The sequence below is a fragment of the Apis dorsata genome, unplaced genomic scaffold, assembly GCF_000469605.1.
Source record: "Apis dorsata unplaced genomic scaffold, Apis dorsata 1.3 scaffold_32, whole genome shotgun sequence".
NCBI lineage: Eukaryota > Metazoa > Arthropoda > Insecta > Hymenoptera > Apidae > Apis > Apis dorsata.
Window position 1 is genome coordinate 1,016,608 of NW_006263334.1, and position 12,506 is coordinate 1,029,113.

A 12,506-nucleotide genomic window follows, 5' to 3' on the forward strand; every position below is an offset into this window, starting at 1 on the left:
GCATAAATCTACCATATCTAAACGATAACTTGTGCTCATTTTTCGTAATCTTGTACACGAGGGAGAAGAAAAAGCGTATACTATCCAGTCTGGTGGATGAAAGTTGGGCCAAGTAGATTTCGCGACGATTTAACGCCGGCTCTGAATAGCTTCCGAGATTTCGAGTTTGTTGTATCGCGCTTTTGTTTAATATCGTTCGTTTCGAGGGGATCGTATTATTTATTACGGAGAGGGAAATTTTCTTTAAAGGGTTCGTAGCGTGGAATAAAAAAATTTTTGATTGAGATTGGTTAAAGGTATTAATTAAAAAAAAAGGCTTCCAATAATTGATCGAACGGGGGAATAACGAGCCACGGACGATCGTTTCCAACGATCGAAGGTAGTGTCTGGGTCGATATAAGGGGTCTGTTTGGCCCCTTTCGAACAGAGCCAGCACATGGAGTAGAAAATTAAACAAAAAACCGTCATGATCCCTTTCAACGAGAGGCAATCACGAAGGCTTAGGCCGAAGCCTCGGTCTTTCATAACTGGTCTGGAGTCTAAGGACCGGTAGCTGGTCTTCGAGTTCCTTTTCATCCAGGATTTAATATCACCTTATAGACACCGAATTCTCTTATTCCATTCCAAACTTCAATTCCTCCTTACAAGTTCTACTTTGTTCTTCCTTAATATTCCATCGATCTCCTTCCTTCGTTCGTTGCGTTCCAATTATTCGTCTCGATCCAATTTTTTCCTCCACCTACTTTCTTAATTAATTTTTCTGATCGACGAATGACAGTCAATTCAGATTTTTCTCTTCGGATCATCATCCACGAAAGAGTTTAAAGATCGATTTCAACCGCATTTCGATGCGTAAACGAACAAATGAACAGCTCGGGTATCGTGCAACTTTGCCCACATAATCGTTTTATTATCACGAAACAATATAAATACATAGAATTAAACTAAAAATAGAAACATCTCGCATTAATTAAATCGTTCAACTATAAATATTTCATTTTCCATCTTTCACATTTGCTTTCGATGTGTAAATGAAGAAATGAACAGGGTATCGTGCAACTTTGCCCACATCGTTTTATTATCACAAATTTATTATCACGAAACAATATAAATATGTAGAATTAAACTAAAAATAGAAACAATTGGCATTAATTCAATCGCTCGACAAGTATAGATACTCCATTTTCCATCCTTCATACTCGATGAAAATGCGAAATTCAAGTCCAAAAATGGAAAAAAGATGTAATTCATTACCTTAACTCTTCGAAAACACTGTTACAAAAGATATACTTTCAAATACATTCGGTGTTCGAAAGATTCCTTTCGCCTGGAATAATTTCAATTTGAAAAAAACGTCCGCGAAGAGGAGAAATGTTCCCAAATGGATTGGCGATTAATCCAAAGTATCCAGAATACGAAAATTACGACTGCCGATTTAACAATCCGCGATAAAATCGGAGGAATTCGTGGAAGATTTTATCGTGGAGGCCGTCGAATCGACGCGTGGCCCCCTCGCTATTCAAATAAAACGAACTCGTTCCCCTCGGATCCGAGATGCAAAGGTGAATGGCGCGGAATGGCAAGGACGAGGTCGAAAGTTAACGGCCTTCCCGAAACGAACGCGAATCAAACGAACTCTCCTCCTCTGTACGAAACGATCGAGCGTAAGGAACTCGATAAACACCGTGCAAGTTTCGCGGCTACGTTTCCCTTTGCCACGTCGTAATCTCGTCTCTACACATCCCTCTCGACATCGCTGGCAAATTGTTTCCACTACAGCCTACTTCGAAACCTTTACCACGAGGGATGAAGGATTCTTTCCTTCTTGCCTTTAAATTGAACGGCAGTGGCGGCTCGTGTCGTTGCGGTTCAGGTGAGCGCAGGGTGATTTAGGTGATTTTTTTTTCCATTTTAGGAAGGAACGAACGATTCGAGTGTTTCTTTTTTTTTGTTATAGAATTTAAAGTTCACTGAAATTTTATTTATAGTTTTATTATTCAATGTTACCAGCAACGCCATTTTATTTCATAGTTGCTAACTATTTGTTTTTCTTCGATACTTCAAATGTTTTGTGAACAGATACAGATAATTAAATATATTCGTTCAGCTAAACATTTTTATTTATCCTTTTCACTGCCCAGTCAATCTTTTCCGATGGCGGATTGAAATAAATTGAAATAAAAAGAGAAAGATCGTAAAATTAGGGCGAGAAAAGGGAAGGCGATCGTATGTACGTGGATAGCCCGATGAAAATGCGGAAGCAATTTCACGGGTTTATCGCTAATTGCAGCTGGCATTCGCGAAGGTTGTCGAGGAAGCGCGTAAAAGCGGAGCGGGATGATCGTAGGAATGCGGCGGTTTAACCCTCGACACCCGGTTCTCCCCTCCCCCTCCCCGATTCGCCAACGTTTTTTCTTACGAAGAGAACGAAGGAGGCCGCGATTTTACGAGCCATCCAACTCCGATCGAACCAAGAGAAACAATCCTTTCCTCCTAAAACTCTTTGTACACTCTTCCCATATTCTATCCGCAATTATACGTACCGATCGAATGGAAATTCGTGCGAGATTCGTCGGATCGTTTAATGGAAACGCGGAGGAAAGAGTAGTTGGAGATGTTAAAAAAAAAAAAAGAAAAATTAAAGTTGGAGAGTTTGAACGAAATTCCGTCCGTCGTTCGCGTTAACGTTGTTATCGGATCGTTATTGGACGAAGAAATTGCAGGGAGGGGAAATTTTTGTTCGAGGGCGACTAAAATCCGTGGACGAGAGTAATTCGAGCCTTTTTTTCGAGGCAAAGCATCGGTTAAGTAGCAAGTTGGAGCGTTAAAGCGCGAGGAAACACGAGGAAAGTGGAGCGGCAAGGGGGAAAGAAATAACGTTGGCCGAGCGAGAGGGTGGTAATATCTTAATGTCGATAAGTGTAACGTTATATTTTCGCGCACACCTGTCTGCGTGCGTGTATGTGTGCGTGTGTGTGTGTATGGAAAAGGTTTTTTTTCTCCCTTCTCTTTTATTGTTGTTTATCGAGGATGGAGGGATGAAAATGGAAAAAAGTGGTTTCTCGAAATATTGGAATCGATTGTTTGCCGTGAAAACATACTTGACTTCCCGTTTTTGATCTTTTAAAATTTTGAAAGCATTTTTTTGCTCCAACGAAAACAATCCTTCTTTTTTGCTCTTTGAGCAAGCGTTCGCGCTTCCTGTTTGTAATGTAAATTTGTTCTTTAACCCCGTGAAATTAAAATTAAAATTTTTCTTCGCTTTAATTCTAAAACCCTCGAGTTTAAATCTAATAGATTACGAATTATATTTTTCGTATCTCTTTTACTTATTTACGAACGAAATTTCAAAACTTAAGAGATAAAAACTTACGAAATTGCAATGAATTCCCTGCAAAAATGTTAACGGCCTGTTTCTCGCCGTTGCAATACATACGTGTTTTATCATTCTGCTATGGACAAGAAGCACAAATTCTTTCACCACTTCTTTGACTCATTCTTGTTTATTTTTTTTTTTTTTTGATACGACATTTTCTTTTTCAATAGATTGATGCAACCACCCAATATAATAAAGCGTACTTCGCGCGAAGAATCCTAAAAGAAATTTCCACGCGAATTAATTAAATCAATCAAGGATGAGGAGGAGCGAAATTTCGGTTAAAAGTTAAAATTGTTCGCGTAAGAAAATGAGTTCGAAACGAGGGCGAGCTCGTTAATCAAAATCGTCTCGTTATTCGCGAGCTACGTACGACACCGGATGTAAGTGACGCGCGGAATAAGCCGTCTTCCGGATCGAAACGAAAATTACATTATACCCGGTTTGCTACCCTGTCGTTTTGCGACGATTATGCGACCTTTCTCTTTCGTTTCCACGTGGAGGGAAATCGACGTGGAAACGCGGCGGCATGTTTCAGACAGCTCGATCCAAGTATTAATCATGTCGTCGAAAGTATGGCGTCCGTCTCCCTCCCCTCCCTTAATCCCGCTTCAACTTATCGAAGAGTATTTGGACTCTTTATCAGCGTGCCTCGCACTCGTCTTAAGCCTCCCTCCGACTCGAAACTCTTTGCTTTCGATTTCTCTGCCTAGAGGGATTTAATAATCTTCCCCGATGAAATAAATTTTCCTTTCATTAGGCTGGATTATCGAACGAGATGGTTTTACAGAATTTCGAGCAAGGTGTTTTTCTTTCTTTTAAATACTTCTTTCGAAGGACGATGAAAACGTTGCACGAAATCTCCCAATAAATCTCTAATGCAGCGATCGAGCCTCTTCGATGAAAAGAGGAAACGAGGAGAGATACGTGTCTATTCTTATAGAGAGACGTTTATTCCATTATCGCTTGGAGTTGATTCGAGTCGCACAAATTTGAAGAAAAATCGGCCTTGGTGACAGGAATAATAAATTCCACTAAGCTTTAGGGATAAGAAAGATAAGAAACCTTGATCATCGCGCTTCGACATCTGTTACGCCGTACTATGAATTAAATATTACCATAAATACATTGTCAAATTTTTCAACCGGTACGGATGAAAGAACAGGTCGGCTCTAATACTCTGTGAGGGAGTTTTGGGAGGTTTGCGGCGTTGCACACGGCGGATGTTGCAGAAGTGCGATAGAGGCTGTTATCGAATTTTTTATCAAGATGTCCCGGTTGCTGCCGGAGGGGCCTGAGCGAATTCGGGAAAAACGTAGTTACATAGATCACTGTGACTGGATTTCCTCTCGCGAGAAGAAGGAGAAGGAGGAGAAGGAGGAGACGTACGTACGTCCTCGTATCCTTGGGCGTGGCATCGGGAATTCCGCTACACGATGTGCATAATGCATGGCTGATACGTGCCGGTGTTATGATATTTTTCATGACAAGAACCGGGGAAACGACGTTACTCGCACGTGCATTGAAACCCTTGACGGATCGCTCCCTCCCCCCTCGAGCTTCCTCCACCCTCTCGTCACCGGGTCCCTAGATTTCGTCCTCGGTTAAACGGTTTTCCGTTGCCAACTTCCGCCAAGGAAGCGGAGAACATTACGTTTTCATAGTTCATCGGCTGCAAAGATGACCGATGGAACATTTAAAATCGGATAATGATTGAGAAGAAGAAGAAGAAGAAGGAGATACGGATTAAACGGACGCTCCTTGTATCTTCGAATCCGTCGATAGATTCCTCCGAACCGTGATCCCATTTAATAACGGCTCCATGAATTTCAAAGCGAAATTCTGAAATTCTGATCCGAGTCACGGTTCGACACGGCTTTGTAACTTGACCAACAGGAGTGGAGTATCGTTCTAAACTGACTTACTTGACACTATTTGACTACAGTAACTCGATTATAGACGCATCGACGTTAAAAATACTTCTATCCATACTCATATTCACCGCCATTCCTCCATAACCGTTCAAAACTAGCATCAAATTTATGCAAACATATATATATATATACACACTAATTCAAATATTTAATTACAAATTCGCATATATTCCCGCCATTTTGGGACAAAATGAGCAGCATGCGAAAGTAGAGGCGTAGAAACAGCGTAAACATGGTGTTTCTGATGCATCCAGTTTTCACTATGGGCTCACTACAATCCAGCATGGGATTTGGAACACGGTTAAGAAGCAGATTTCGAGGCCAGTAATCCCCGCAAACCGAACGATTCCGATCGGCCGTCCAATTTGATACGGATGAGCCGCAGCCTGCGCCGATATCGCGATCACCGCAGCTCCAAGGAATTCACGCCTGGGGCGATCTCGCCCCGGAATGCCCGCGACTAATTATCGATTATCCATCGGCTGGATCCTCGAGGCCACCAGGTGTAATCCTCCGTGCGTCCGAATGGTAGTAGAATAGTTCACATCGGCCACGGGGTTCGATAACCCCGTGCAGAGATCCTTTATCCCGCCCAATCACTTCCCCTTCGTTCTCCCGCCGATTCTACACCCGCACCATGATTTTCATTGCGTCGAAAGGGAAAAATTGTGAACCCTTCACAGAGGGTTGCGAACCTCTCCAAGCTTAAAAAGAAGCTTAGCCCATGAAAGAATTATTTTATTATATGTTATTGTGTCATTCGAAGAAGAAAATTCGTGTAATTGATTGTAATGGTGTCGAAAGAGATTCCGAATGAAGGAAGACAAAAATCCACCAAGTATTCTTGTTAATTTCGTCGCACTTTCGCAACATCGATTATTTTCCATTTCTCTTCAATGGTTAAAACTATATTAATAGTTTTCGTTCTCCCGCCGATTCTACACCCGCACCATGATTTCCATTGCGAAAGGGAAAAATTGTGAACCCTTCACAGAGGGTTGCGAACCGCTCCAAGCTTAAAAAGAAGCTTAGGCCATGAAAGAATTATTTTATTATATGTTATTGTGTCATTCGAAGAAGAAAAGTCGTGTAATTGATTGTAATGGTGTCGAAAGAGATTCCGAATGAAGGAAGACAAAAATCCACCAAGTATTCTTGTTGATTTCGTCGCACTTTCGCAACATCGATTATTTTCCATTTCTCTTCAATGGTTAAAACTATATTACTAGTTTTCGTTTTTCCGCCGATTCTACACCCGCACCATGATTTCCATTGCGAAAGGGAAAAATTGTGAACCCTTCATAGAGGATTGCGAATCTTTCCAAGCTTAAAAAAAAGCTTGGCCAAAGCTTAGGCCATGTAAAAATTGTTGTGTCATTCGAAGAAGAAAATTCGTGTAATTGATTGTAATGGTGTCGAAAGAGATTCCGAATGAAGGAAGACAAAAATCCACCAAGTATTCTTGTTAATTTCGTCGCACTTTCGCAATATCGATTATTTTCCATTTCTCTTCAATGGTTAAAACTATATTACTAGTTTTCGTTTTTCCGCCGATTCTACACCCGCACCATGATTTCCATTGCGAAAGGGAAAAATTGTGAACCCTTCATAGAGGATTGCGAATCTTTCCAAGCTTAAAAAAAAGCTTGGCCAAAGCTTAGGCCATGAAAAAATTGTTGTGTCATTCGAAGAAGAAAATTCGTGTAATTGATTGTAATGGTGTCGAGAGAGACTTCGAACTAATAAAAAGAGGCAAAAGAGACTGGAAATTAACGAAATCGACAGTTTGTTTCGACATTTAAGGATTTTATATCTTTTTAGTTAAATCGTATCAATTTTTTATCGTAAGCAGTAAGTAGAATTATGTATCGAATCATCCACTAAGTATTCTTATTAATTTCCCATGGTTTTCAATGGTTAAACTATATTATTAGTTTTCGTTCTTTCGCCGATTCTACATCCGCATTATGATTTTTATTGTGCCGAAAAATTATGAATTCTTGAGAGAGGGTTGCTCTTAACTTCTCCGTTAAAAGCCATGAAAGAATTGTTGTTTCATTCGAAGAAGAAAATTCGTGTAATTGATTGTAATGATATCGAGAAAGACATCGAATAAAGGAAGACAAAAGTGGCTGGAAATTAACGAAATTGATAGTTTCTTTCGACATTTAAGGGTTCTATATCTTTTTAGTTAAATCGTATCAATTTTTTATCGTAAGCAATAGAATTATGTATCGAACCATTCACCAAGTATTCTTGTTAATTTCATCGCAACATCGATTATTTTTCATTTCTCTTCAATGGTTAAAATTATATCACTAGTTTTCGTTTTTCCGCCGATTTTACACCCGCATTATGATTTCCATTGCGCCGAAAAATTGTGAACCCTTCACAGAGGGTTGCGAACCTCTCCGTTAAAACTTAAGTCGCGAAAGAATTGTGTCATCCGAGAAAGAAAATTCGTGTAATTGATTGCAATGGTATCGAGAGAGAAATAAAGGATAGTAAAAGTAGCTAGAATTTCGTACAATTACTTTCTTTTGCATTGAACTTCATTTATTCAAATAGAAATTAACGAAATCAACGTTTGTTTCGACATTTAAGGGTCTTATATCTTTTCAGCCGCTAAGTCGTATCAATTTTTTATCGTAAGCAGTAAATAAAATTTTATTTCGAACCATCCATCAAATATTCTTGCTAATTTTTCTTCAATGGTTAAAATATATATTACTAGTTTTCGTTCGACCTGTCGATACCGTTCTCTGTTTCGCACTGAATCGATACGATTACATTTAACACAGGAAAGTGTGTTTATTACGTTATATAAATACGTTATGTTTACATTGTGCGAATAACAGAACGTACGTTATTATTGTCTACAAATTTTGCCGAATTTGATATATTTACGGAGATTTTGAATAGAGGATCGTTTCGTTTGATTCGAAAGTCGCATCTCTGGGATTCTGATTTCGCGAAGGCGACGAGAGGAACTTGATAATCACAACGCGAGTGGTCGAGCTGGAGCGTTTTAATAAAACGTGGCCGTTTCCTAATTTTTCGCGTGCTCCGTCCGATGCTGTGCTCCGAACTCCGTTCTCTTAATGAATCCCCTCTCCAGAGGGGACGAGAAGGATCTCGCCATCAATTGAGCAAAATGCGGCCTCTTAAGTGAGTTTCGCGCGTCCAGATTTGTCAGGATTGGGAAAAGTGTGCGAGGGAAATTAATTTTGGATAGATGTTATTATCTGTTACGCATTCGGGTACAAGGAAATTATACGTTTATCCTTCGAATTAAATAAAACGAATCCAATTAAATAAAATTAACTCCAAGTATGTTGCATTGACGAAAGAAAATTCTTTTTTCGTTTCAGGTGAGTCTCTCGTTTTTCAAGTATCTTTGTGTATCGATAGTGATACGATACGTAAGTACGAGAATAATATGCAAATTTATTGAAAATTAATTCTCTCCAATGAAATTATTAATCAAATTTCGATATTACTTGTGAGAAACAAATTTTCTTTCGAGAGGATTGCTTGCAAAAAGCCACGACGACTTCTGATTTCTCCTGCGATTAAGTTATTTTATGCAATCGAATTTCCTTTGCTCAATTTTTATCTACTCGAGAGTTGCACGCGCGATGAAGACATCGTCGACGAGGAACGAGTATATCTTACTTGGTGGCTGGCGATTAATTCGGGAAAAGTTTTCGAGGCGTTGGCTTCCTCTGATCTCTCACGAGAGCGTTAGCGCGGTGAGCTGGTTGCAAAAAGCCGCGGCAACGTGTCCAGCCTCTTCTTTTTCCTTTCGCGTTTAAGTTGCCGTTAAATAGGGTTTACACCTTCGTTAGGGCTCACAGAGGAACTCGGGATTGCGATTGACGCCTTTGCCCTGGTTGAAAGGTCGGGGTGTCGCGCCGCCTCAAAAGAATCATTTTTTCGCTCTGTCTAAATTAGACTAAAGTTTCCTTGCGAACTGGCTAATTAAAATCGAAAAATTGCTTGTGAATTCCGGCAAACTCTCTAGAATGGAGAAACATAAATTCAGGGATTATCGTTGAGAAGAATGATAATTTAAGGTTTCTAGGATTGAAACGATCTTAAGAGAATGCAAAGACGAGGGAAAAATTATTGTATCGTAAGATATTTTCGGATAAGTAAATATATTTCGAAAGGAGGAATATTTTTTGGAATATTTTTTGTTCCGATTAATCGAAATCGAATTTCAATCTCGAAGTCTTGCGATCATCGCGAAATTTCCGCGTTTCATCGCGAGACGGGGGATAATTTCTCTCCCCTCTCCCCCGCAGCACACAATCACAACGGAGTAAAATACCAACGCATCGGTCCAACTAACAAGTACGGAATTCTCTCGACTCCAATTACGTGAAATAATTATCCGACAGGAAACTCTGGAACGATAGATAGATGCCAACTTCTGACCAGGAAGCCCCATCTGGATGCCTCTGCATACCGTGCGTGGCTCGTCGCTCAGCTTTCCACACCATTTTCCTCCGTCCGTGTGTCCACTGAAACGTCGTTAAAACGCCAATTCTACGATGTCCAGAATTTTCTCACCCGATCGACGCATCACCGTTGTCGTGCGATCGTTATCGACGTGTATTCGACGGTGAATCGAAACACCGTGCTTCATCTTTCTTTATATTTCGATAAGAGCGTTCGACACGATATAAAATTATTCATCGACTCGTTGAAAATGTATAATTACATCGTCATCAAGTTTTGACGACGGAAGAAGGAAAAGCCTTGGAAAGGGCCGAGCGAAACGAGTTTATTTGCCGCTGTTTAACTGTAAATTCTGGCCCCTTTTCTCATCCGCGACAAAAGTTTCACCGTTCAACATTGAATTATTAAAGCTTGCGGGCAAAGTTTATACCGGCTTTAAAAAAGATATTATGCGTTAGCGTTCCGGGTCGTAACAAGCGGTCGCTGCTCCATCCCAGTATTATCTCGATCCTCCTTCCTTTCCATCCAATATATCATTATTTTTAATATATCCGCGATTACTTTTTAATATAACTCGACATAAACAAAGCCGAAGATTAAAGGAGATTTCGATCGCAACGCAATAGTTTTATAGACGCAATCGCGTTTAATCGCGATGAATTATTCGAATTCCTGGCGATGCGGATCTTCTTCCCTTCCCTCCTCCCCCATTAATAAAGAGAAGTCTTGGAAGGTGTGCATTCCACCCCGTGGAGGAGTCACTGGCCACGTTTCCGAGACGCGTTTGCAATGGCCGCCATTAATTCTCGTAGCCTCGGGGATCGGAGAGCGTACACGGGTTGTTTGCGCGAGTCACGCGATGCGGATTCTGCCTTCTGCCTTCTGTGGAGAGGAGGAAACATTTACGACACGCGGAAAATCAACGATACGCTCTATATCTCGAGAGGAGAGGTATGCGTTCGCGATAAAGACCAGGAGAGAATACCAGCCTGTGCTCGGATTTTCTCTGCTGGGGGAGAGAGGGAGAGAGGGAGAGATCGATCAAGGTCAGCGGTCAGGAAGAAGGGATTCGCTCGTTTGTTAAAATGGGTGACGTGGATGATCTAAAAATCGACCGTGCACGGTGATGAATGTACGTGCCCACGTTTTACCAACGAGATCGTCGTTCTTAAGGGATCTTAAATCTTTGCCTCGAGAAAGTGTTAATATCGTCGAGAATATTTGTACAATACATATGTATGTAAGGGGAGTGGTAAAATTATTAAACAGGATTTTTACGTTTATAAAAATAAATATGGATAAAATCGTATAAGTCGAGTAATTGTTTTAAAAGAATTTATTTATTTTTTTTTTTAGAATTTGTAAATAACGATATATAATATCGGGATATATAATATTGAAAATTTTAATATACGCGTTATACATATACGTAAAAGTACGACTCGTATGTTTATGCGCGAATCGGGCGTCATTGGAACGATGTTTTGATTCTGTTTCGTTTGTTTTGGACGACGACTCGACACAGCGAACAGCTCAGTAGAGGAAAGGCATCGGCACGATTCACATCTAAGTAAGTTTATTCCTGTTTAATTTATTAAATATATTCTTTCTTATTGTATATTCTTTATCTTAATCGAATTAATTAAATTTTACGTTTACGTCAAATGAGAAAATAATATCGATGTAACGAATAACGTAACTTTACAAAAAAAGAAAAAAAATAAATAAAAATTTAACGCGACTTTTATATCTATTCTCAATTGACGACTTATATAGCTCTAATAATTTGTACCTCTTCTCACTTTTTAACTCGTATTATTTTCGTTATCAAGAATATTTTAGATTTATTTCAGGGAGACGAAAAGAATTTTTATTACTCGATCGAAAGTACGAAACTCGAGTGAAAAATCGTGGCACAATTTCACGGGTTATTGCGATTTTCTTCCGTTAATCCCAGACCCGTTAATCGCAGTTTGGCCCGTTTCGATGCGCAATTTATCGGCAACAACAGAAATCCCGGATGTTGTTCGCGTCTGCCCTCTTCCCGCGCCGGCCGAAAAACGTTGAAACGCCATCGTGGCCGCGATTTCACTTCCATTCTTTATATATATATATATATATATTTCGATGTCGCATCCATAATGATAGCGAACGGGAACATAGATGGTCGAATCTCGCGAGAGAGAAATACTTGTTTCGCCTTTTTAGCGGGGAAACGACGACCGCGAGAAGAAAAGCGAGAAGAACTCGAACGTAAAAGTTTCCTTCTTTTTTTTATGCGCGCGTGTGGTTTCATCGTGAAAGTAGTCTATTCCTTTTTTTTTATTTTTTTTTCCTCTCTTAACAACCGTCTCTCTCTCTCTCTCTCTCTATATATATATATATATACATATATATCGAGGTAAATTTATCGCTGAAACGGGTAAACGAGTTAATAACGTTAATTCAGAAAGTAAGGAAAATTGGAATATTTCTATTCAACGTTAACGTTCTCTACGCATGGTTTACGGTAGTTGAGTGGAAGATATAAAAATCGTAGAACAGAGAAAAAGGTTAAAGTGTCTTTACGTAACGATACGAGATACATTTCGCGCGCGCGCGTGTGTGTGTGTGTGTATGTGTGAACTAGAGAAGACTGCGTGTTGTGACACTTGTATGTATTTTATCGCAGTGGAAACGTTTGGATTTGACGCGCTCGTATCGAATATTGTGAATATCGAAAAAAAAAAAAA

General features: G+C 39.9%; 1 protein-coding gene and 1 long non-coding RNA gene across 3 annotated transcripts in view; one reads left to right on the forward strand and one right to left on the reverse strand.

Annotated features, from left to right (window-relative positions):
• Positions 1-12,506, forward strand: part of LOC102676128 — a 204,429-nt gene that overhangs the window by 29,385 nt on the left and 162,538 nt on the right. The gene's annotated exons all lie outside the window — the stretch shown is intronic.
• On the reverse strand, positions 12,100-12,495 carry LOC116186021. Its single transcript, XR_004150939.1, has 2 exons — positions 12,164-12,495; positions 12,100-12,129 (listed from the first exon to the last, which is right to left on the reverse strand). It is a non-coding gene; the product is annotated as an uncharacterized LOC116186021 (long non-coding RNA).